Below are 22563 nucleotides of genomic sequence, written 5' to 3'. Positions count from 1 at the left end.
CTTCACACATTGCCTCTAAGTTAAGCTTGAATGCTTTATACCAATATATCAGAGGATTGGTATTAAGGTTAATTTGGGGTATGATTGTTATTTCACCCTAACAGAAAGTGTGGTTGCTGCTTGAGCAAGGTTTTACCCTCCCTCAACCAGTAACCCAATTTCCTACATTTATCATCCCATCCACACTGCAACATTAAGATACCCAAGAGATTTCAGATGGTAAACAGACAAAATATCGACTTCAAAATATTGAATGGACAAAATATCGACTTCAAAATATAGGATAGACAAAATATCGAATGGACAGAATATAGTCATCAAAAATATCGTTTTTAAGGTAAGTAATGTAATATTGAATGTTAAAAATGTAGAAAGTCAAAAAATTGAAGTATATAATATAGGTTTTTAAAATTATCGAATTTGTAATAATATCAAATTTTTTATAGTGTTTTTTATGTTATATGTGTGAAAAGTGTGTATTTATGTTATAGTTTATTTTAATTAATGAATTTTATGTTATTTAATTTTTACGTGATTTAATTCTGTAGCGGGTTGTGGGTTTATATGGGAATAGGGTGGGAAGTAATTTAATTATAATGAATCAAATATGTAAATTTATTTATTGGTATTTATTTTGAATTAATTGTTAATTCATTAGGTTTCGCTGGGGGGCGGAGCCGTTAGGCTCCTCCTCCAGAGAAATCTATTGAGTACAGTAAGGCACTCTGGAACACGCCCCCCGTCCCATTGGCTAGCTCCATAAATGGAGCCTAGCCATTGGACGAGGGGCCTGTCCATCAATGCCGGACCAGACACGGGGGCGTTCCCGAGATTCTTTGGCTTTTGCCGACGTCACGCGACGCCGGGAACGCCCCCGAGTCTGTTCCGGCATTGCCGGCACCTCCCTTGCTGCTCGGGTCTCCTTATTTGTTCCTAGCTGCCCCTCTCCCGCCTCCCTCGTCCTCTCCCGCCCCCCTCCCGCCGTTACACTTGGGCTCAGTTTTCCTACAGTTGAATGCGGAAAAGAGCGTAAGGAAAACATCGCCCGACTTATATCGAAATTGGGGGCGGAGAAGAGTGGAAGAAGCAATGTCCATCACGGAGTCAGGCAACCCCTCTCCCGCCTCCCTCGTCCTCTCCCGCCCCCCTCCCGCCGTTACACTTGGGCTCGGTTTTCCTACAGTTGAATGCGGAAAAGAGCGTAAGGAAAACATCGCCCGACTTATATCGAAATTGGGGGCGGAGAAGAGTGGAAGAAGCAATGTCCATCACGGAGTCAGGCAACTATTAGGGAAATCGAAACAAAGGGCGGACTTTGAAAGCCTTACCGAATTGTCTTGTCTCCACCCACATGCGCACAAGGAGCTGCGCACGGTCCCTCATCAACTATTATACGGGAAAAGGTTCAGCAGCTCTCACGTGCCTCCAGTGACGTCACGCTCACATGATTCGACAACGCTGGTATAGATCAGCGGCCGAGCAACTGAGGTCTCCCCTGTGCTTGCCCCATCTTGACAGCTCGACCCGCAGGGGTAACAGCAGACTGTGCGCGGCGGCAGAGTCTTCACCAACTGCCCCCTTATACATCTTTGCAACACCGCGGGCGCGCTGCTTACTCCGTGCAGCTACCTCTACGCCACCCTACACTATCATGGCTCTGGGCGGTTCCTGGTGGCGGACGCTGCCTGCGTTATTGTTGCTTGGTGAGTCAGGTGAACTGTTAATGTTTTCAGCTGGAATTAAAAGGGGAAGAAATATGCGTTGTGAGTGGGTTCGTGAGTTTTGGAATGGGGCCTTACTGACTTTACCACTGTGTATAGTCTTCTTCCGGGTATTGTGGGTATGGCATCTGACTCAAGGACTCTGGTAACACGAAAGAGGACCCGGCTCCATTTCCCCGTTTGACGCGCGTTGATTGAGTGAATTACTTTGGCAGTTCAAGAGACTTTACTTTATTTTACCAAAGTAAACTGCGTGAGAAATAACTAGCGCTCATTATAAATAGCCCCTTTCATTAATCTTGACTTTAAAAAAGGCGGTGGTGAAGTGTTCTGATGCGTATTTTTTTGCTAATGTTGCAAAGTTTTTAGTTGCCGCACTACGCTGTATTTGCGGTTTCACTTTATACTATCAGGAAATATCGGAACATTCTACAAGGATTGCTTTGGGCCACATACTTTGATATGTACTTGGTTTAAAGCCATTGGTACTTTGACAAAAGTTAACCCAGACATTCTGCACATATTTCCGACTTATGACTCATGAAATGATTACTTTTTTTAAAAGAAAAAAATGATTTACATTTTTTTCTTTCAATTATACCTGAATGTAGAAACTCTTCAAATTCAAATAACCTACGTCTCGGTAAGACATTTTAAGAGGAGTGCATAAGTAAAATGCATAGTCAGACCAGCAGGTAATGGACCTGTTTTTTTGGCTATTTGTAGGCTTGTTTTATGGTCTGGGCATTATTTATTACTTATTACTTTATTTAGTGCCATTACGCCAAACGTTGCCAGCAGCAAGCACAAATGATTAAAGGCATCCGTATATTGCAACACACTTACAAATTGGCTTTAAAAGTTAAAAACTGACCAGACTTGCAAACGTGGGGCACTTATTTAGCTATCTGATTTCGCTAATGATTGACGCTTTTTTCCCCATTCATTGTCCGGGCTTATTTTCTTTCCCGGTCCTATCTGCTAAGTCACACTTTTCTTTTCTAGATTATGCAGATCTCTTATGGTGCTATGGTTCAAATTCTTCCTCAGGTTTCCGCTGAAGTCCATTGCAGGTTGATTTCAACACTTTTGCATAATTAGGGAAAAACTGTACATTTCCATATTTAACTTAGACACGCACTCTTACTTTGATGTCAGTCATGTTTTAACTATTGAAGCTGTCAAATATTACATAACAATACATCCACTGGTGAATACTAGCATTATACCATAAATGTATGTTGACATATGCCATTATTTAAATACATTTAATCCTGTTTTTTAATTTCCCATACTGTCAATATGCTCAGCTGCTAGCCTATAATTAATCAAAGACTGCAGGGAGAGCACAATTTTCTGTATTTATCAATTTTTAAAAATAAATGCAGACAGAAGCTCTTAAGGCGAAATGTACATGCACCACTTCACACCATTCTCCCTTGGATTGTTGGGAAGGTGTGCCCCTTCCTGGAATGTAGAAACTGAGTGAAAAGGAAGAATCTCCTATCTGGAGGCGGAAGTTGACCCTTGCTCAATGACTGCTGGACTGTATGTGTGACAGCAGTGGATTAGGCCTTGACTCCTTTTTCAATGATTAAATAAATATGCTGTCAGTTACCAGTTTAATGAGGATATCGGCATAGACTTTGTGAAAGTCTTGGAAAGGCAAACTAGTAGGCTCTCGCTTTTTATCTAACCTAACTTTCCCCCTTTTCTTCAGGCCGCCATTTCATCTCCTCTTTTTTCGACAGTAACATAAACAACCTTATAATTAGCCAGTATAAAATCTGAAAAGATTGACCTTTTCCTATGAGGTCGTGTGAGCATATTAATTGGTTGAGTTATTTATCTACAGCAGCACAACATGCGTCTACCTGAGGTAAAAAAGTAAGTGCACTAGGATCCCTGTGTAATAATCAGTGATATTCGGCTGAATATAAAGAGCAGACGCAAAAGGTGGTGTTTATTGCACAGGTGAATGAAAGGTTCTTCTGAAGGCATTGACTTGTTATATGGTGGGACCGGATAGGATCGGTCAGTTTACAGATAGCTTAAGATGAAATGTGCTCTTTAGGGACTTTATTAGAAGATGTGGTCACCAGCGTTTATAGGTGTCTTCTTATAACACAGATGCAAGAGAGGGGCTGTCCTAATGGCTTATAAGCGTAGCTGCTGTGGTCTTCGGGGTGAATTTTCCAATTGGTTCCCTCTTCCTGTGTTCCATTCTGCTCCCTGGTACTAGCCACCTGGGCCCTGAACTGGCCTTAGCCTGCGTTCTATAAACAGTAAAGTGCTTAGATTTTACTAGTTGTACAGTTTAAATCTGCACTTTTTAAAACTTCTTTCAAGTATTTTAATTTCTGTAGAGAACTGGTCGGTGCATCTTCTTGCAGGGAGACCACTGGAGTTTACAGTACAGTTTTCCTGAACCCCAGAGTTTTGGGTTGGCTAGACCTATTGGCTTTGCACCCAAGATAATGTGCTGCATGGCAAAACACTTATAACGCCCAAAAGCAGAGCCCTATTGGCTATAACAGTGCTTGGGTTTTAATGCTTTTGTAGTTATCCCTGGTTTTACGTTGGAAAAATAACTACATTATTCACGGTTTCATATACAGTTGAGCTTTCTATCGCAATCGTTTTAGCAGAGTTCCAAGATTTAAAATATATGCCCCCCCCCCTCCCCGAGAGATATGGATTAAAACTGGTACTGCTATATGTGGTAATACAGCCCTCATATTAGTACAACTTGGGTGAGTTGATGTAAAAGATGATCAGTCCTAGTGATATGTAATGGTGGCTTTCCTATACATAGAACATTTAAAAAAAGGTAACGTTGTACAATGTAGTCTCTCTCCCATATCACACTCAACTGAAGTCATTTTGCTACCTGGCATGGAACACTTGGTCTTGGGATTCCATAATATGCTTCTTTTGTTTTGGGAGCCTACAATTTATTGTACAGTTGGCTTTTTAGGTTTCGCTGGGGGGCGGAGCCGTTAGGCTCCTCCTCCAGAGAAATCTATTGAGTACAGTAAGGCACTCTGGAACACGCCCCCCGTCCCATTGGCTAGCTCCATAAATGGAGCCTAGCCATTGGACGAGGGGCCTGTCCATCAATGCCGGACCAGACACGGGGGCGTTCCCGAGATTCTTTGGCTTTTGCCGACGTCACGCGACGCCGGGAACGCCCCCGAGTCTGTTCCGGCATTGCCGGCACCTCCCTTGCTGCTCGGGTCTCCTTATTTGTTCCTAGCTGCCCCTCTCCCGCCTCCCTCGTCCTCTCCCGCCCCCCTCCCGCCGTTCGTGTACTCTCCCGCCTCCCTCGTCCTTTCCCGCCCCCCTCCCGCCGTTCGTGTACTCTCCCGCCCCCCTCGTTCTCTCCCGCGCTTGTTCCTGGTGCCCGTCTTCTGCTCCGGCCGGCCGTCGTCAGCTCTCTCCTCCCCCTTTCCCGCCCCCTCCCGTTTCTCTCTGATGCCCGCCTTCTGCCCCGGCCGGCCGTCGTCAGCTCTCTCCTCCCCCTTTCCCGCCCCCTCCTGCTTCTTTCCTGGAGGCTGAGCCTGGACACAGCTCCATGGAGGCGGGCGGGACACAGCGGCTCCGTCTGGACCTCTCCCGGGCCGCTCCAGGCCCCCCCAGGGCCCGCTCGTTTCTCCCTTTCCACTGTTTGTTCTTCCTTGCTCTTACAATTTGTATTCTAGGGATTCTTTTTTAGTTTGACTTGTCTGGTGTCTATTTATGGTAATGGTAGGAGTAAGAGACTAATGGCCCTAAGCACTTCACATTTGAAATCCATTACCTGTCTTTTGTGTGTAGAATGAATCCGTAGAAGCTGCCCTGTTCAGCATGCGTGTCACTTCTTGCTCGATGCTGTAGGCAGACCCCTTTGTTAAAGCCTACCTTCTGAAGGCCTGACTAGAGCGCAAATTTCTACCTGGGTGATACTGGCTTACTAGGTCACGGGTGATTGGAGGACCCGAATCCCAGAAAGCTTGATGGGCAATACACATTGCTTTAAAAAAGACTCTCTTACGCACTGGGAGCCAGTGAAGATTGGTCAGAGCCACCTTTACTGACAATCTGTGAGGAATCTGCAGCAGCGTACGCGCGGCACAGTTTTGTAATATTGATATTGAGTTTGAAAAAAGCAGCCATTTGTGCCAACATTTTAATTTGTAACTTCTAAGTATGGTAGATATTTGAAGGGATATACCGTTACATCCACTGGACCCTTCTGGTTGTGGGGCTAAATAGGACTTGTAGATTCACCAAGAAGCCGAGGTACCCAGGGCCAATAACTGAGCTGCGCCTTGCAATGGCTTTTCATTGTGTACTAGGTATGTAGGAATTTATTTGATAAAATATATATAGAGAAACATAGGTACCAATGAAACGTATATATATTTCAGAAAAGGGATAGAAGCAGTTGTATTTGCACATCTCCGAAATTGTGGGTACCCATAAAAGCGTATAAATAAGAGGCCATTTTTCAAAATATTTTTTTTTACACATTAGCTTACATTTGGAAGGCAGAAATGGAACAGAGTCAATTGGTAATATCACTTGTCCTACTATGTGTTCCCCCAAGTCTCCCGATAAGTGGTACCTCATTTGAGTTGGTAGGCCTAGTGCCTGCAACCGAAAACCCTCCAAAACGCAACATGAAACATCACGTTTTTCCACAAAAAACTGACCCTTTTTTTGCAGTGTGCTTAGATGTGGATTCAGGACCCTAGCTCATCTGTCAACTAAGGAAACCTGGCAAACCTATGCATTTTTGATAACTGGAGTGCAGAGTGCATAAGAAGTGCAGAGTGCATAGGGAGTGCAGAGTGCATAGGGAGTGCAGAGTGCATAGGGAGTGCAGAGTGCATAGGGAGTGCAGAGTGCATAGGAAGTGCAGAGTGCATAGGGAGTGCACTCTGCACTCTTTAGGCACTCTGCACTCTCTATGCACTCCCTATGCACTCTGCACTCTCTATGCAAAGTGCTGCATAGGGAGTGCAGAGTGCATAGGGAGTGCATCGGGAGTGCAGAGTGCATAGGGAGTGCAGAGTGCATAGGGAGTGCAGAGTGCATAGGAAGTGCAGAGTGCATACAAAGTGCACAGTGCATACAGAGTGCTGCATAAAAAGTGCAGAGTACATAGGGAGTGCATAGGAAGTGGAGCGTGCAGGGTGCATAGAGAGTACAGAGTGCATACAGAGTGCTGCATAGGGAGTGCATATGAAATGCAGAGTGCATAAAGAGTGCTAGGGAGTGCTAGAGAGTGCCAAGTGACTGCAAAAAAAAGGTAATGGCAATGTAAATGACAATGCCATTTACTTATCTGTTTTCGAAACAAAAACATAAATACAAATTTTGGCATATACAATGCCAATAACTCTAACTTTTCCAAAGGCGAAACCATTGCATTGTAAATGCTTGTTTTTATTTGGTAATGAATTAAATTTTAATTGACAATTAATTTTATTTAATTGATTAAATCGATAATTACGTTATTCTTACTAATTTATTTTCTGTAACGGGTTGTGGGTTTATAGGGGAAGAGTGGGAATTGTAATTAATTAAATATGTAAATTTATGTATTGGTATTTATTTTGAATGAATTGTTAATTCATTTTTATTTGGTAATTATTTAAAGGGATATCAGTGAAGATTGGTCAGAGCCGCCTTTACTGACAATCTGCGAGGAATCTGCAGCAGCGTACGCGCGGCACAGTTTTGTAATATTGATATTGAGTTTGAAAAAAGCAGCCATTTGTGCCAACATTTTAATTTGTAACTTCTAAGTATGGTAGATATTTGAAGGGATATACCGTTACATCCACTGGACCCTTCTGGTTGTGGGGCTAAATAGGACTTGTAGATTCACCAAGAAGCCGAGGTACCCAGGGCCAATAACTGAGCTGCGCCTTGCAATGGCTTTTCATTGTGTACTAGGTATGTAGGAATTTATTTGATAAAATATATATAGAGAAAAATAGGTACCAATGAAACGTATATATATTTCAGAAAAGGGATAGAAGCAGTTGTATTTGCACATCTCCGAAATTGTGGGTACCCATAAAAGCGTATAAATAAGAGGCCATTTTTCAAAATATTTTTTTTTACACATTAGCTTACATTTGGAAGGCAGAAATGGAACAGAGTCAATTGGTAATATCACTTGTCCTACTATGTGTTCCCCCAAGTCTCCCGATAGGTGGTACCTCATTTGAGTTGGTAGGCCTAGTGCCTGCAACCGAAAACCCTCCAAAACGCAACATGAAACATCACGTTTTTCCACAAAAAACTGACCCTTTTTTTGCAGTGTGCTTAGATGTGGATTCAGGACCCTAGCTCATCTGTCAACTAAGGAAACCTGGCAAACCTATGCATTTTTGATAACTGGAGTGCAGAGTGCATAAGAAGTGCAGAGTGCATAGGGAGTGCAGAGTGCATAGGGAGTGCAGAGTGCATAGAGAGTGCAGAGTGCATAGGGAGTGCAGAGTGCATAGGGAGTGCAGAGTGCATAGGAAGTGCAGAGTGCATAGGGAGTGCACTCTGCACTCTTTAGGCACTCTGCACTCTCTATGCACTCCCTATGCACTCTGCACTCTCTATGCAAAGTGCTGCATAGGGAGTGCAGAGTGCATAGGGAGTGCATAGGGAGTGCAGAGTGCATAGGGAGTGCAGAGTGCATAGGGAGTGCAGAGTGCATAGGAAGTGCAGAGTGCATACAAAGTGCACAGTGCATACAGAGTGCTGCATAAAAAGTGCAGAGTACATAGGGAGTGCATAGGAAGTGGAGCGTGCAGGGTGCATAGAGAGTACAGAGTGCATACAGAGTGCTGCATAGGGAGTGCATATGAAATGCAGAGTGCATAAAGAGTGCTAGGGAGTGCTAGAGAGTGCCAAGTGACTGCAAAAAAAAGGTAATGGCAATGTAAATGACAATGCCATTTACTTATCTGTTTTCGAAACAAAAACATAAATACAAATTTTGGCATATACAATGCCAATAACTCTAACTTTTCCAAAGGCGAAACCATTGCATTGTAAATGCTTGTTTTTATTTGGTAATGAATTAAATTTTAATTGACAATTAATTTTATTTAATTGATTAAATCGATAATTACGTTATTCTTACTAATTTATTTTCTGTAACGGGTTGTGGGTTTATAGGGGAAGAGTGGGAATTGTAATTAATTAAATATGTAAATTTATGTATTGGTATTTATTTTGAATGAATTGTTAATTCATTTTTATTTGGTAATTATTTAAATTTTAATTGTCAATTAATTTTATTTAATTGATTAATTGATAAATATGTTAATTTTACTAATTTATTTTCTGTAGAGGGTTGTTGGTCTATAGGGGAATAGGGTGGGAAGTAATTTAATTATAATTAATTAAATAATTTAATTTATTGGTATTTATTTTGAATGAATAGTTAATTTTAAATTGCTAATTAATTAATTGTTAATTTGTAATTAATTTGTGTTAATAGGTAACTAATTGTAATAATTAATTTTAATTAGTATTTTTAATTGATTAATTATTATATTATATTAAATTGGTAATTACTTTTTTTTTTTACTCTCATTTCTCTTATAATGTCTCAAGTCGTCAACGTTACAAATGCCCTACTGTATGTCAGTCCCCCTTTCTACACAATCCCCCTGCTATTCCCCATCTATCTCTTCATCCGAGCTATCTCCATCAGTTTCTGGCAACAGATAATAGATGTCCCCTCTAAAAGTGTTCCAAGCCGCCCAAATCTTATTCCATTTCCGCGGACATTTTCTGGAGGCATATACCGTACGTTAAGTGATCATGGTTAGGTCCATGTTCTTGCACCATGCAGACAGTGTTGGTGCCTCTGCTGTCCCCCATTTCTGTGCAATGTCTCTCTTGGCGATCATTAGCCCCAGTGTGACCCATATCAGTACATATTGTGTGAGGTCGTTAGGATCTATATGTTTAGTAAGCATTGTCTTGGCTCTGGCAAGAGTGATATTTCTGTTGTCTGTGAGATAGTGTGTAGTAGTTGTCTCCAATAGTTAGCTATTATTGGGCAATCCCATATCGTGTGGAAAAAGGTTCTTTCGTCTCCGCATCCTCGTAGGCAAAATGGGTGTGTTGCCCTCTGTGTTTTTGTAAGATTGTCCTAGTATAATATATTCTGTGCAAGATTTTGAGTTGCACCAACCTCAGCCGAGCCGAGATGCCCACTTCCTTGGGTAATGCTAGGGCCTCTCTCCACTCTGGGTCATCCATGTCTCCTATTTCTGCTGTCCACTTCTCTTTCAATGGCCCTGTGGGGTCTGGAAGGTTATTAAGGAGTTTTCGATATGTGAAAGAAGTGGCACTCTGGGACATGTGGTCTGTCAGTAAACGGTCTTCTAACGGGGAAGCTTTAGTGACCTCAGTGTCTGGTGGGAGTGCAGTCAGTAAAGCATGTCGTATTTGCATGTATCTACATTTTTCATTTTGTCCTAGGTTGTACTGCTGTTGTAGCTGTGCAAAGGATATCACCGTTCCCTTGTCCCACAGGTCACCAACCCTGGAAAGGCCTATGTTGTCCCACTGTGCAAAACCCTTACACTGCCTCACCTGCCCCAGTGCCTTCGTGTCCCAGAGCGGGGTTAGTTTCGTTATCACCCCTTTCCATCCCAGCCTGGCGTGTGCTGCATACCATATCTGTGTGTTTAGTGGGTCCCACTAGTTTCGTGACCAGGCCTCTGTTGTATAGAGCTGCAAGCATGCTATTTGTTCCCAATTGTGCCCTATCCGCACTGTAGGCTGGGTCATCATGGGGTATATGTAACCATTGATTTATAACTTTGAGTTGGGCGGCGCAGTAGTACAGCTGGAGATTAGGTAGTGCTATACCTCAGTCGTACCAGCTGTTGTGCAGTTTTGCCTGTGCTATACGGGCCGGGTGGTTGCCCCAGAGCAGGATGGAGACCTGTGCCGCTACTTGTTGAAAGTACCGGGGCGCTATCAGATCGGGCGTGTTTTCCAGGGCGTACAGAAATCTAGGGAGGGCCTTCATTTTGTATAGTGCGGCTCTGCCGGGAAGTGTGAGGGGCAGCGACGCCCAGTGTGCCCGTCACGTTTTAGTCTCTCCAGCGGTGGAGTCAGGTTCATAGAGAAGAAATCTGCTGTGGATGCTATGATGTGTATCCCCAAGTATTTGAACGAATCTTCTGTAGTCAGTAAAGGACATTCCTCCAACAGAGTTGGCTTTGGTCCTTTGAGGATATACATGACCGATTTAGACCAGTTTATTGTGTACCCTGAGAATTTACCCTGGGTATTGAAGATATGGATAAGTTACTTACCTGTAATCCTAGTTCTCTTCCAGGGGTATCCTCATCAAAGTCATAAGCACTGAATATTCCCGCCCATGTGCGGGACCCCGGAAACAATATAAAAATATATATGTATAAAACATATATCTCGCTCCACATATATGTATGTACATATATCATTTTTCTCACATCAATGCAGCCCCAAAACTGAGGCTAAACAATGCAAACACATATACATTAACTGCAATTAGTAAGGAATCAAAAAACACATTAGGTCAAAAAACCCTTGAACTTTGTGTTTTAATGAGTCAAACCACTCATAAATCCTGAAAATTGCTTATAAATAGACATTGTTAGCCCTCAGGCTGCATTGCAAAACAATATCATAGAAAATGAAACCATTTTTACAATAACTGGCACCGTGCCTTTAAGGCAGCCATGACCCCAGGCTTCCCATCATGCCTCAGGGGTGACAGTTAGGTCAGTTGTTCTTTGCATAACCCTGAAGATAGGGCTCAACCACAAGATTGAAAAACAGTACCAAATCTCATTTACCTGGGGAGGCGGGTGGGTTGCTTATGACTTTGATGAGGATACCCCTGGAAGAGAACTAGGATTACAGGTAAGTAACTTATCCTTCTCTTCCAGGGGATCCTCATCAATAGTCATAAGCACTGAATAGAATAGCAAGCCCATCAACCACCTGCAGGTAAATGAGAAGTACATGAACCAACCAAATCATAACAGCCAAAAAACTCTAGCTGTTAAACAGATTCCTCAGGGAGGCTTGGCCCACCTGGGTATCTGCTCTCGTGCCAGAATCTAGACAGTAATGTCTGGTAAATGTATGGACAGACCTCCAGGTCGCCGCTTTACAAATCTCAGACATGGGCACATCCTGCAGGTAAGCCGCCGTGGCTGCTCTACCTCTAGTAGAATGCGCCTTAGGGGTACCCCCTAAAGTCTTCTGTGCCAATTGATAAGCAAGCTTGATACACGAAACGATCCACCTGGAGATAGAACGTTTCGAGGCTGCATGACCAGTTCTGATCGATCCGTAGTTAACAAACAATTGATCAGAATGTCGAATAGACTTGGACCTGTCCAGATAGAACTTTAAACCCCTTTTCAGGTCCAAAGAGTGTAACGCCCTCTCAGCTGGAGTAGAGGGATTAGGAAAGAAAGTGGGTAAAGAGATAGACTGATTGACATGAAAATCTGATACCACTTTAGGCAGGAAAGAAGGATGCGTTCTAAGCACCACTCTGTTCAAATGAAAGACTGTATACGGTTCTTTAGTACATAGGGCCTGAATTTCGCTCACCCTACGGGCTGACGTAATCGCTATCAAAAAAGCCGCTTTCCAGGAAATATGCTGTAAAGAAGCTTTATGAATAGGCTCAAAAGGCGAACCCATCAATTTTGATAGGACTAGGTTCAGCTCCCAAGGCGGAGCAGGAGGCCGTACAGGAGGGTACACCTTCTTTAGACCCTGCAGGAAATCTTTTACTGCAGGAAGCTGAAAAAAAGAAGTTTGTGAAGGTGATCGCCTATAAGCTGTAATAGCGGCTAAATGCACCTTAATGGAGTTAAACTTCAAACCTGCTTTAGTCAGGTACAACAAGTATGGGAGAACTGCTTCTTCCTGACTTTTTACCGGATTGTGACCATTCTGCATGCACCACATATAGAATCTCTTCCACTTGCATGCATAAGAATGTCTAGTGGAAGGGCGTCGTGATTCTTTCAGAATGGACATGCAGTCCTGTGGCAGCCCTAGATGGCCGTACTGTATGACCTCAGGAGCCATGCTGCCAAGTTCAGTGACGGAAGGTTGGGATGGTGAATCCTCCAGTTCATCTTCGACAACAGGTCCTGCCTGCATGGAAGCCTCTTGTGAGGAGACACTGATAGGTGAAGCAGGTCTGTGTACCACCATTGTCTCAGCCAGTCGGGGGCAATCAGGATCATCGTTGTGCACGAGTGGTTCAGCTTGCTCACCACCTTCGGGATCAGCGGAAAGGGTGGAAAGGCGTACACAAACTGCCCTGACCAGTCCATTAACAGAGCATTCCCTCTTGTTCCTGGTCGATAAAACCTGGAGGCGAAGCTTGGGCATTTGGTGTTTTCGTCGTCTGCGAAGAGATCTATTGAAGGACGACCCCAAGACTGGAAAATGTCGTCTAGCACTTCGTCGTTGAGAACCCAGTCTTCTCTGTCTTCGAAGTGCCGACTTAGTGCGTCCGCCCTCACGTTCTGCTCTCCTGGGAGGTGGACTGCCTGAATAGACAACTTGCGAGCTAGAAGCCAATGCCAGATGCGCTGAGCTTCCAGTGACAGAGTCCTTGAGCGTGTTCCTCCCTGCTTGTTCAAATAGTACATCGTGGTGGTGTTGTCCGTCTGTACTAGAATCATTTTCTCTTGAAGCGAGGGAAGGAACGCTTTGAGAGCCAGGTGAACCGCTCTCAATTCCAGCAAGTTGATATGATAAGTGCTTTCCTTGGGAGACCACAGACCCTGCACTTGTAGGGGTCCCATGTGCGCTCCCCATCCTTGTAATGATGCATCTGTGATGATCGTTTGTGTTGGAGGAGGTTGATGGAAGAGGACTCCTACCTGCATGTTCTGTCTCTTTGTCCACCACTGGAGGGAAGATTGAGCTACCTCCAACAAAGTGATCCGATCGTCCCATCGATCTGAGTGTTGGTCCCATTTGTCCTCCAGATCCTGCTGAAGAGGACGCATCCGAAGTCTGGCGTTCGGTACTAGGAAGATGCAGGAAGCCATCGACCCCAAGAGTGAGGCTATCTTCCGCACCTTCTGGGACCTGTGGGGAAGAACTTGCTGGCACTTGAGGGCTATCGAAAACTGTCTCTCCTCCGAAGGAAACACTTTTCCTACTTCGGAGTCTAGCAGAGCTCCTAGGAAGTGGATCTTCTGAGTGGGCTGTGAGACAGACTTGCTGTAGTTGACATGTAGACCTAGACGCTGACAAAGTTCTATGCATGTCTGGAATTGATTCCTTACATTGCCTGGAGTTGGACCTTTCAACAGCCAATCGTCTAAGTATGGGTATACGAAGACTCCCCTGCGGCGTAGAGCTGCCGCCACCACTGCGACACACTTGGTGAACACTCTGGGAGCCGACTTCAACCCAAACGGAAGGACTTTGAACTGGTAGTGAGAGGTCCCCACCCGGAATCGAAGGAATCTCCTGTGATCTTGCCGTATTGGTATATGGAAGTACGCATCTTGAAGGTCCATCGAACACATCCAATCCCCCTGCCTGAGATGTGGATATATCTGGTGAAGCGCCAACATGCGAAACTTTTCTTTTCGGACATGCAGATTGAGTGTTCTCAAGTCCAGAATGGGCCTGTATTCTTCCTTTTGGCCCTTTTTTCTGACCAGAAAATACCTCGAGTACACTCCTTTCCCCCTTTGGGACACCGGAACTCTCTTGATGGCTTCTTTCTCGAGGAGTGTAGCTACTTCTGCCTTTAACCTTTGTAGCTGGTGGCTTGATGTTGACATCGGGGAAACGTGTGGAGGTAGACGATGGAAACGAAGACAGTACCCATTCTGCAGCGTAGACAACACCCATTGATCTTTTGTAATGGCCTGCCACTCTGTCCTGTGATGTGCAATGCTTCCCCCCACTGGAGTGGGTAACGGCGCTGGGGGAAGTGAAGACTCATTGCTTCTGCTGAGCTTTATTGAAGTTGTTGCCTTGGCGCTGATTTCCATTTCCCTTGGAATTGCCCTTGCCTTTGTACTGTGCCTTTTGCTGGCCCTGCTGGTTCTGGCCTTTCTGCCATTGAGGGGTTTGAACCCTCTGCTTCGAATAACCTTTGTTGTTCGAACGGAATTTCTTCTTGAATTCCTTTTTCTTCTCGAGTCCCACCGCTTTGAGAGTGTCCAACTCGGTCTTCATCCGCTGCATCTCCTCATCCGCACTTGCTCCAAAAAGAGATGTGCCTGAAAAAGGAAGATTTAGGATTCTTGCTTGAGCCTCTGGTTTTAATGCTGTGAGGCGTAACCAAGATGTTCTCCTTGCTGTAACTCCGTGCACATAGCCATGCGCAGCCAGCGTTGCCCCATCTGCTGCCGATCCTATAATCTGATTGGAGACTTGACTGCCCTCCATCAGAACCTCCTCAAAGTCCTTTCTATCTTCCTCAGGAAGTTTTGCGGTAAATCTCTGAAGTGAGTCCCACAGAGACCTGTCATACCTGCCGAGCAGGGCTTCCGCGTTGGAGACCTTGAGTAAAGAGGCTGAGGTGTTACACACCCTTCTCCCCCATGAGTCCTGCACCTTGCTATCCTTATCCGGAGGTACCGTGGATGAGGAAGCCACCGCATTGGATTTCCTTGCCGCCGTAATGATCACTGAATCTGGCGGGGGATCAGCTTTGAGGAACAGAGGATCCTCTTCCGGAGGACGATACTTTTTGAGAATCCTCGCTGGAACGGACTTCACCGTTGCCGGAGTGAGGAAGACTTCATTCACATGTTCCATTATACCCGGAACCAACGGCAACAACGGTTTGGGTGCTGATCTATGTTGCAGGGTTTCGAATATGACAGTCGTCTTGACTTGTGGAGCTGTCATCGGTACTCCCAGTTTCAGGGCTCCCCTGCCCAAGATATCTTGGAACGAGAAAATATCCTCAGTTGGAGACACTCTTGAGCGTGGACTGTTTGTAAGAGTCGGGGAGTACTCCCTGTGAGATCGCATTCTCGACGAACTTGAAGAACTACGTGTCCTCTTGGATCTAGATCTTCTGCTAGAATGAGTCTTGGAACGAGATCGCTCTCTGTGACGAGAATGTCTCTTACTTGAGTGCTTAGAACGAGACCGTTCTCTGCGGGGAAGAGGTTGGTCTCGATATCGCTTTAGGCGATCTGCCGTCTCCTTGTCCTTTGCCCAGTGGTGAAGAGGTCTATTCCACCTTGGGGAAAGATGAACAGAAGGAGACTTGTGGACAGGATCCTTCGCAGGTGTACGTGACCGTGGAGGTTGATCCGTTCGATCCTGTTGCGATCTTGCAGGGGATTTGGACCTTCCCCTATTAGATGCGCCGCTCTGTCCATCCGAGGATCTGCCACTCCGAGATGATGAGGAAGATGAGGAAAGACTCACCAGAGATCCAGAGGAAGACTTCGACCGAGATCTTTCTTCTGCGATTCTCCGTCTCTTGGCAGGAGGATCCTGCACTGGAGATTGTTCCACCTCCGCAGCCGATGCTGAACCTGGAGAACCCAACTGTGGCTCTAGGACATGAGTCTGGTCCAATAAGTCACTTTCCTTGTCCCGAACCACCTCCTTTGATTTTGCAGGAGTAATGTTCTCTGTCTGCGAAGAACTTCTCTCCCTGGATCTTTGCTGATCCCTCGACGGTGGTTGTATCGACGCCGAGCGCCGAGCAGGTAGGCACTCCCTCGACGTCGACCGTGATTTCTCTAACGTCGACCTCGGGTGGCGATGACTGTCCTTCGACGTTGAAGGCTGTCTGCTTGACGTCGATGGAGGCTGTTTCGACGCCGATCGCCATTGATTTGACGGCGACTGGGCGTGCCTCGACTCCAAATGCCGCTCCGACGTCGAACGCTCTTGTCCAGGCGTCGACGTTGGCTGCATCGACGTCGACCGGTGATGTGTCGACAGAGGCTCCCTCGACGTTGAACGACCATGGCTAGTCGTCGACGGAGGATGGCTCGACGTCGAACGCCGATGGACCGACGTCGACGGAGAATGCCTCGACGTCACAGCATGACGATGCTGTTTCGACGTCATACGGCTCGCTGTCGAGCTCTTCCGCTTCGACGGCGACCTGTCCCTCGACGCTGACTGAAGCGAAGGTACCTTCGATGTAGACGCTGAAGACATCTTCTTTGTCGCCGTCGACTGCTTCTCCAACGCCGATCCCGACGTCGAATGTGAACCAGTCGGGGCTTCTCTCGACGTCGACCGCGTCTTCCGACTTTTCTGCTTCTTGGGAGATCTTCCTCTCTCAGAAAACCCATAAACTCTAATCCTCTCCTGATCTTTAAGAGTCCTGGAAGATAAAACCTGGCAGTGTTCACAGGTTTTAGAGGAATGAGAGTCTGGTAGGCACAGGATACAGACTGAATGAGAGTCAGTCTTGGCCTTCTTCCTTCCACATGAAGGACAATTGTTAAAGAGAGAAGGCATCTTTGACAGGAAAAATACCTTGTTTAAGTACAAAAATTGTTTAAGCAGCACTCTATGTCTAAAAGACGTCGAGTGAAGTAAAAAATTCTAGTTAAAGTTGAATATTTTTTGACAGAAAGTCAAAAAGAAAAGGAGCTGTTTCACCAGGGTCCTGACTGAAGGAGCCGGAAAGAACAACTGACCTAACTGTCACCCCTGAGGCATGATGGGAAGCCTGGGGTCATGGCTGCCTTAAAGGCACGGTGCCAGTTATTGTAAAAATGGTTTCATTTTCTATGATATTGTTTTGCAATGCAGCCTGAGGGCTAACAATGTCTATTTATAAGCAATTTTCAGGATTTGTGAGTGGTTTGACTCATTAAAACACAAAGTTCAAGGGTTTTTTGACCTAATGTGTTTTTTGATTCCTTACTAATTGCAGTTCATGTATATGTGTTTGCATTGTTTAGCCTCAGTTTTGGGGCTGCATTGATGTGAGAAAAATGATATATGTACATACATATATGTGGAGCGAGATATATGTGTTTTATACATATATATTTTTATATTGTTTCCGGGGTCCCGCACATGGGAGGGAATATTCAGTGCTTATGACTAATGATGAGGATCCCCTGGAAGAGAATAAGTAGTTCTGGTATGCCTCTTTCTGGTTCTGTGAGATATACCAACATATCGTCAGCATAAAGCGAGATCCGGTCCTCCCATCCTCAACTCCAGGTAATCCCTTTTAGCAATGGGGTTTTTCTGATTAGCGTCGCCAAAGGTTCTAGTACTAGCACAAATAATAGTGGCGATAGGGGGCATCCCTGCCGCGTTCCCCGTGCCAGGACTATCTCCTCTGATATATGGCCATTGGCTGCCACTCGAGCCAGCGGTTTCTGATACAGGAGTCTCACCCATGCACAGAATTTAGGGCCAAATCCCATATGTGTTAAGACTTCAAACAAGTATTGCCACTCCACCATGTCAAACGCCATTTTCCCATCCAGGGACAATATTACCGCTGGTTCTGCCAGGTGCGGGGCTCTTGCTATGACACCTTGCACTCGTCTAAGGTTGAGTGCTGTGTTTCTGTGGGGCATAAACCCTGACTGATCCGGGTGTATCAGCTGTAGTAAATGGGCAATTAACCTTTTTGCTAATAATTTTGCTAGGATTTTGCTCTCTGCATTCAGTAGTGAAATTGGGCGATATGATGTACATTCTGTAGGCGGTTTGCCAGGCTTTGGGATCACCACTATCGTCACAATCCGTTGGTCCAATGGCAGTTCATCCTTGTCCAATCTCTCCTCATACATAGCCAAGAGAGGCGGGCCCATCGTGTCTGCCATTAATTTATACCATTCTACGGGAATTCCGTTCGGGCCCAGTGCTTTCCCTGATTTTAATGAATAATTTGCGGTTTTGAGTTCCTCAAGCGTCAAATCCGCTTCCAACTCCGCGGCCGCTTCTGGTGTTAGGGTGTTTGTGTCAATGTGTCTGAGAGCTTCTCGTATGTCCGTATCCTCTAGGCAACCCGTGGGAGTATATACATCTCTAAAGTATTCCGCTAAGATGTTTACTATGTCTCCTGGGTGTGATACTTTGGTAAATACTTTTAATTAATTTTTTATAGATATTAATATATACATATATTTTATTAATATATGAAGTATTTACTTTCCCTACTGTTGCACTCATTGGAGTGGGAATAGTAAGTTTCACCCCTACGCTATCCAACGCTTTCCCTACTGTTGCACTCTCTGGAGTGGGAATAGTAATTTTTACCCCTACGCTATCCAACGCTTTCCCTACCGTTGCACTTACAAGAGTGGGAATAGTACTTTTTATCCCTATGCTATCCAACGCTTTCCCTACTGTTGCACTCTCTGGAGCGGGAATAGTAATTTTTACCCCTACGCTATCCAACGCTTTCCCTACTGTTGCACTCTCTGGAGTGGGAATAGTAATTTTTACCCCTACGCTACCCAACGCTTTCCCTACTGTTGCACTCTCTGGAGTGGGAATAGTAATTTTTACCCCTACGCTATCCAACGCTTTCCCTACTGTTGCACTCACTGGAGTGGGAATAGTAATTTTTACCCCGACGCTATCCAACGCTTTCCCTACTGTTGCACTCACAGGAGTGGGAATAGTAATTTGTATCCCTACACTATCCAACGCTTTCCCTACTGTTGCACTCTCTGGAGTCGGAATAGTAATTTTTACACTCCCGCTATCCTACGGTAATATTATTGTATATTTTTTAATAATATTATGTTAATATATATATATATATATATATACATCAACACCCAACGCGTTTCGCAGCCTTCGCCGCTTTCTTTCGTGAGAAAGCGGCGAAGGCTGCGAAACGCGTTGGGTGTTGATGTTGCCAAATAAAAGCACTTGAATCAAAGCTGACCTGGGCCTCGACTCTCTGTCAACGATTTATGACGGTAATTTTCTGGATGTAATGGGGCGAGGCGAAACCCCGTCGAGGCCCGCCATGGGAAAAGAGGCGCAGGCATGAACTTCGCCAAGCTTCTGGAAATATATATATATATATATATATATTTTAACAAATATTTTTTTTATATAACTTAAATTAATTATTTAATAATGTTAAGGGTATTTAAGTATTATTAAGTATATGTTAGTAATTTATTTTTAATAATTTTTAAATTTTACATTATTTTTAAGAAATTCGATATCTTTACAAAGTATATATTTTTAAACAATATTTTGGAGTCAATATTTTTGTACTTACCTATTTGTAGATAGGAAGTCGATATGTTGTCTGTCAATATTTTGGCATCGATATTTTTAGTAGTCTTTATTTTGTCCCTCAATATTATGTCAGTGATCCATTTCAGATAGCATGAAAAAAATAAAAAAAATATTATATTATTCACTTTAATAATTAACTGAGGCAGTGTTGATTCCTAAATTGAGACGCTTTTGTTAATTAAAAGTGATACAGGCTTGAATTGGGCTGTCGTTGGATTGCCATCTGGATTCGATCGTTGATCTGCACCAGTGGTATTGGTGCTGGAGCCATTACAGATGGAAATGGCATGGGCCTTGATTACGGATGGGAATGGCATGGGCCTTGAAGTCGTGGCAGAAGTAAATGCCAGTGTCATTGAGGAGCCTGTAGCAGGTCCTGCAGGGACAGATGGCATCAAAGGCAAGCTAGAGACCTCTTCAACTCCATCGTGTCCAAAGGCATGCCAGAGGGACCCAGAATCTCACCAAAGATCTGCAGCATGGCCTCTTTGAAGGTCGTTATTGGTTCCGGGATTGACAAAGTCCAGAAAGTTTGCAACATGTCAGAACCAACTGCAGTATCACTTCAAACTAAGGAGACCTCAGAGGAGTCTGATTTCTATTTTTATGCTCTTGTAACTTTTTCCTAGACTTCAAGTGGCAAGAAAGGGTTTGAGTCCTGTTTGGTCTTCCTACTCTTGGGTCTACAATTTGTTTAACTTACCAAAAGACTTTGGCCCAGAAATAGATTTCTCACCTGAGTGGCATTGAAACTGGAACCACAGCCGAGCCTGGAACTTGGATGTGTACCTATGCTTTCACAGCAATCTTCTCTTGTTCTCAGAGACATTGAGTTTTTTGCTCTTGGTCCTAAATCGCCTTAGACCCCTTGAATTGCCTTGGACGCACAGGGGCACACCTGTTGCACAACTTAGAGTCAACCAGGAGTCTAAGCACCACACACAAACCTCGTTAAGATCGATGCTCCCTGGAATCACTGGAAAAACCCATGAAGTTTAGAAATGAGTTCCAAGGCAGAGTCAAAGGCTACAGAAAGAAAGGAATTGACATCAGTATTCACAATTTAACAGTAGAGTCACCTTCAAGCGGACAGGAGCCTAACTAAAGAATTCACTGGATCCAGACTGGCATATAGGGATATGCTAAAGATGTGTAATCTGCAGTTAATAGTCAGAAAGGTCACCAGAGACACTAAACTAAACTCTGGCCCAGCAAAAGGCCCTTTTGAAGCGGATTACCTTAGGACTTGCATGCACTATAGCCTCACAACCTTCACCGACCAGTCTGAGGTCCTTATTCACACACACACTGTTTGTTCCTTCAAATGTGACTTGGCTGTCACACAATGAACTCCCAGGAAGACCAGGGAGGGTGCCTTTCAGTGTTATGAGGCATCCAAGAGCAAGGGCAACCTTCCCTACCCCAGAGAGTCATCAAGTGGGGGTTCTGTGGTTCCTACATAGTGCTACAAGAGCTGTGTAGGTTACACTCCACCAACTACACCAAACATGGCCACAGAGCTTCTCCGACACAGATCCTTGGTGGGAGGTGAGACCATGAGGGTGCACAGGCACTGAGAGGGAGTCCATGGAGGACTAGAAACGATTTATAATGCATGCATACTGGGACCACTGCCTTGGCAGTCGAAGCTTACCAGCAAAATAACGAAGAAAACCTTGAAAGCAGCTTGGGTCTTTAAATCTTTGAAACAGCTGTAAGAAATTGGGTTATTGGTTGAAGGGGATTAGAACCCTTCTCAAACAACAACCATAATCCATGTCAGGGTGAAGTCACTAAATTAACCTGTGCTTAACCCTCTGGTAGCTTGGCAGAAAAGCAGTCAGGCTTAACTTAGAGGCAATGCGTAAAGTATGTCTACAGCACACACATAGTAAGAAATGCGTTACTTACCTGTAACTGCAGTTATCCAGTATTGGTGTCTTTCATAGATTCACATGCCTGAATCATTTCCCGTCGTCGGGATGGGAGTCCCCGGTACATAAATAAGTAATGTCCTATAGACATATAGAGAATAGTAGGCCTAAAGGCCTCACCTTAGTAGACTATCCCTGTCCTTTTGTAAAAAGGACCAAACTCTAGAGAAGAGCCAATCAGCTGCCACCTCTCTCTAGAACCTTCCTGGCAGGAGCCTCAGTCCCTCAGATTTTCGTACGCACTAAGCTAAGTAGGCGTGTTACTGAGAGAATTAGGTGAGTCCTTCCAGGGAAGGCGGGAGGGTTGCATGTGAATCTATGAAAGACACCAATACTGGATAACTGCAATTACAGGTAAGTAACACATTTCTTATCCAGTATTAGGGGTGTCTTTCATAGATTCACATGCCTGAATCAGAGTGGCAAGCAATGCAGAGTGCACATTTCTGATGGTACAGTATATGCAAGTCATTGGATAATACATATCATGCGACTAGTAACAGCCAATAGACATCAATAAGAAGCATCAGTAAAGATATGTGCATATCAGAGTAGGATGGAGGGACGGGGGATGGCTCACCTTAGTAAAATAGATGGCGCAACACTGCTTGTCCCACTGCTGCATCTTTCATCAGCTCTGTATC

At 44.6% G+C, this 22563-nt stretch overlaps 1 protein-coding gene across 1 annotated transcript in view; it reads right to left on the bottom strand.

Moving 5' to 3' along the window:
* Positions 1 to 22563, bottom strand: part of DPP7 (dipeptidyl peptidase 7) — a 1540287-nt gene that overhangs the window by 797401 nt on the left and 720323 nt on the right. The window lies entirely within an intron of this gene.

The sequence above is a fragment of the Lissotriton vulgaris genome, chromosome 5, assembly GCF_964263255.1.
Source record: "Lissotriton vulgaris chromosome 5, aLisVul1.2, whole genome shotgun sequence".
NCBI lineage: Eukaryota > Metazoa > Chordata > Amphibia > Caudata > Salamandridae > Lissotriton > Lissotriton vulgaris.
This window is presented reverse-complemented; position numbering and strand designations above follow the sequence as displayed.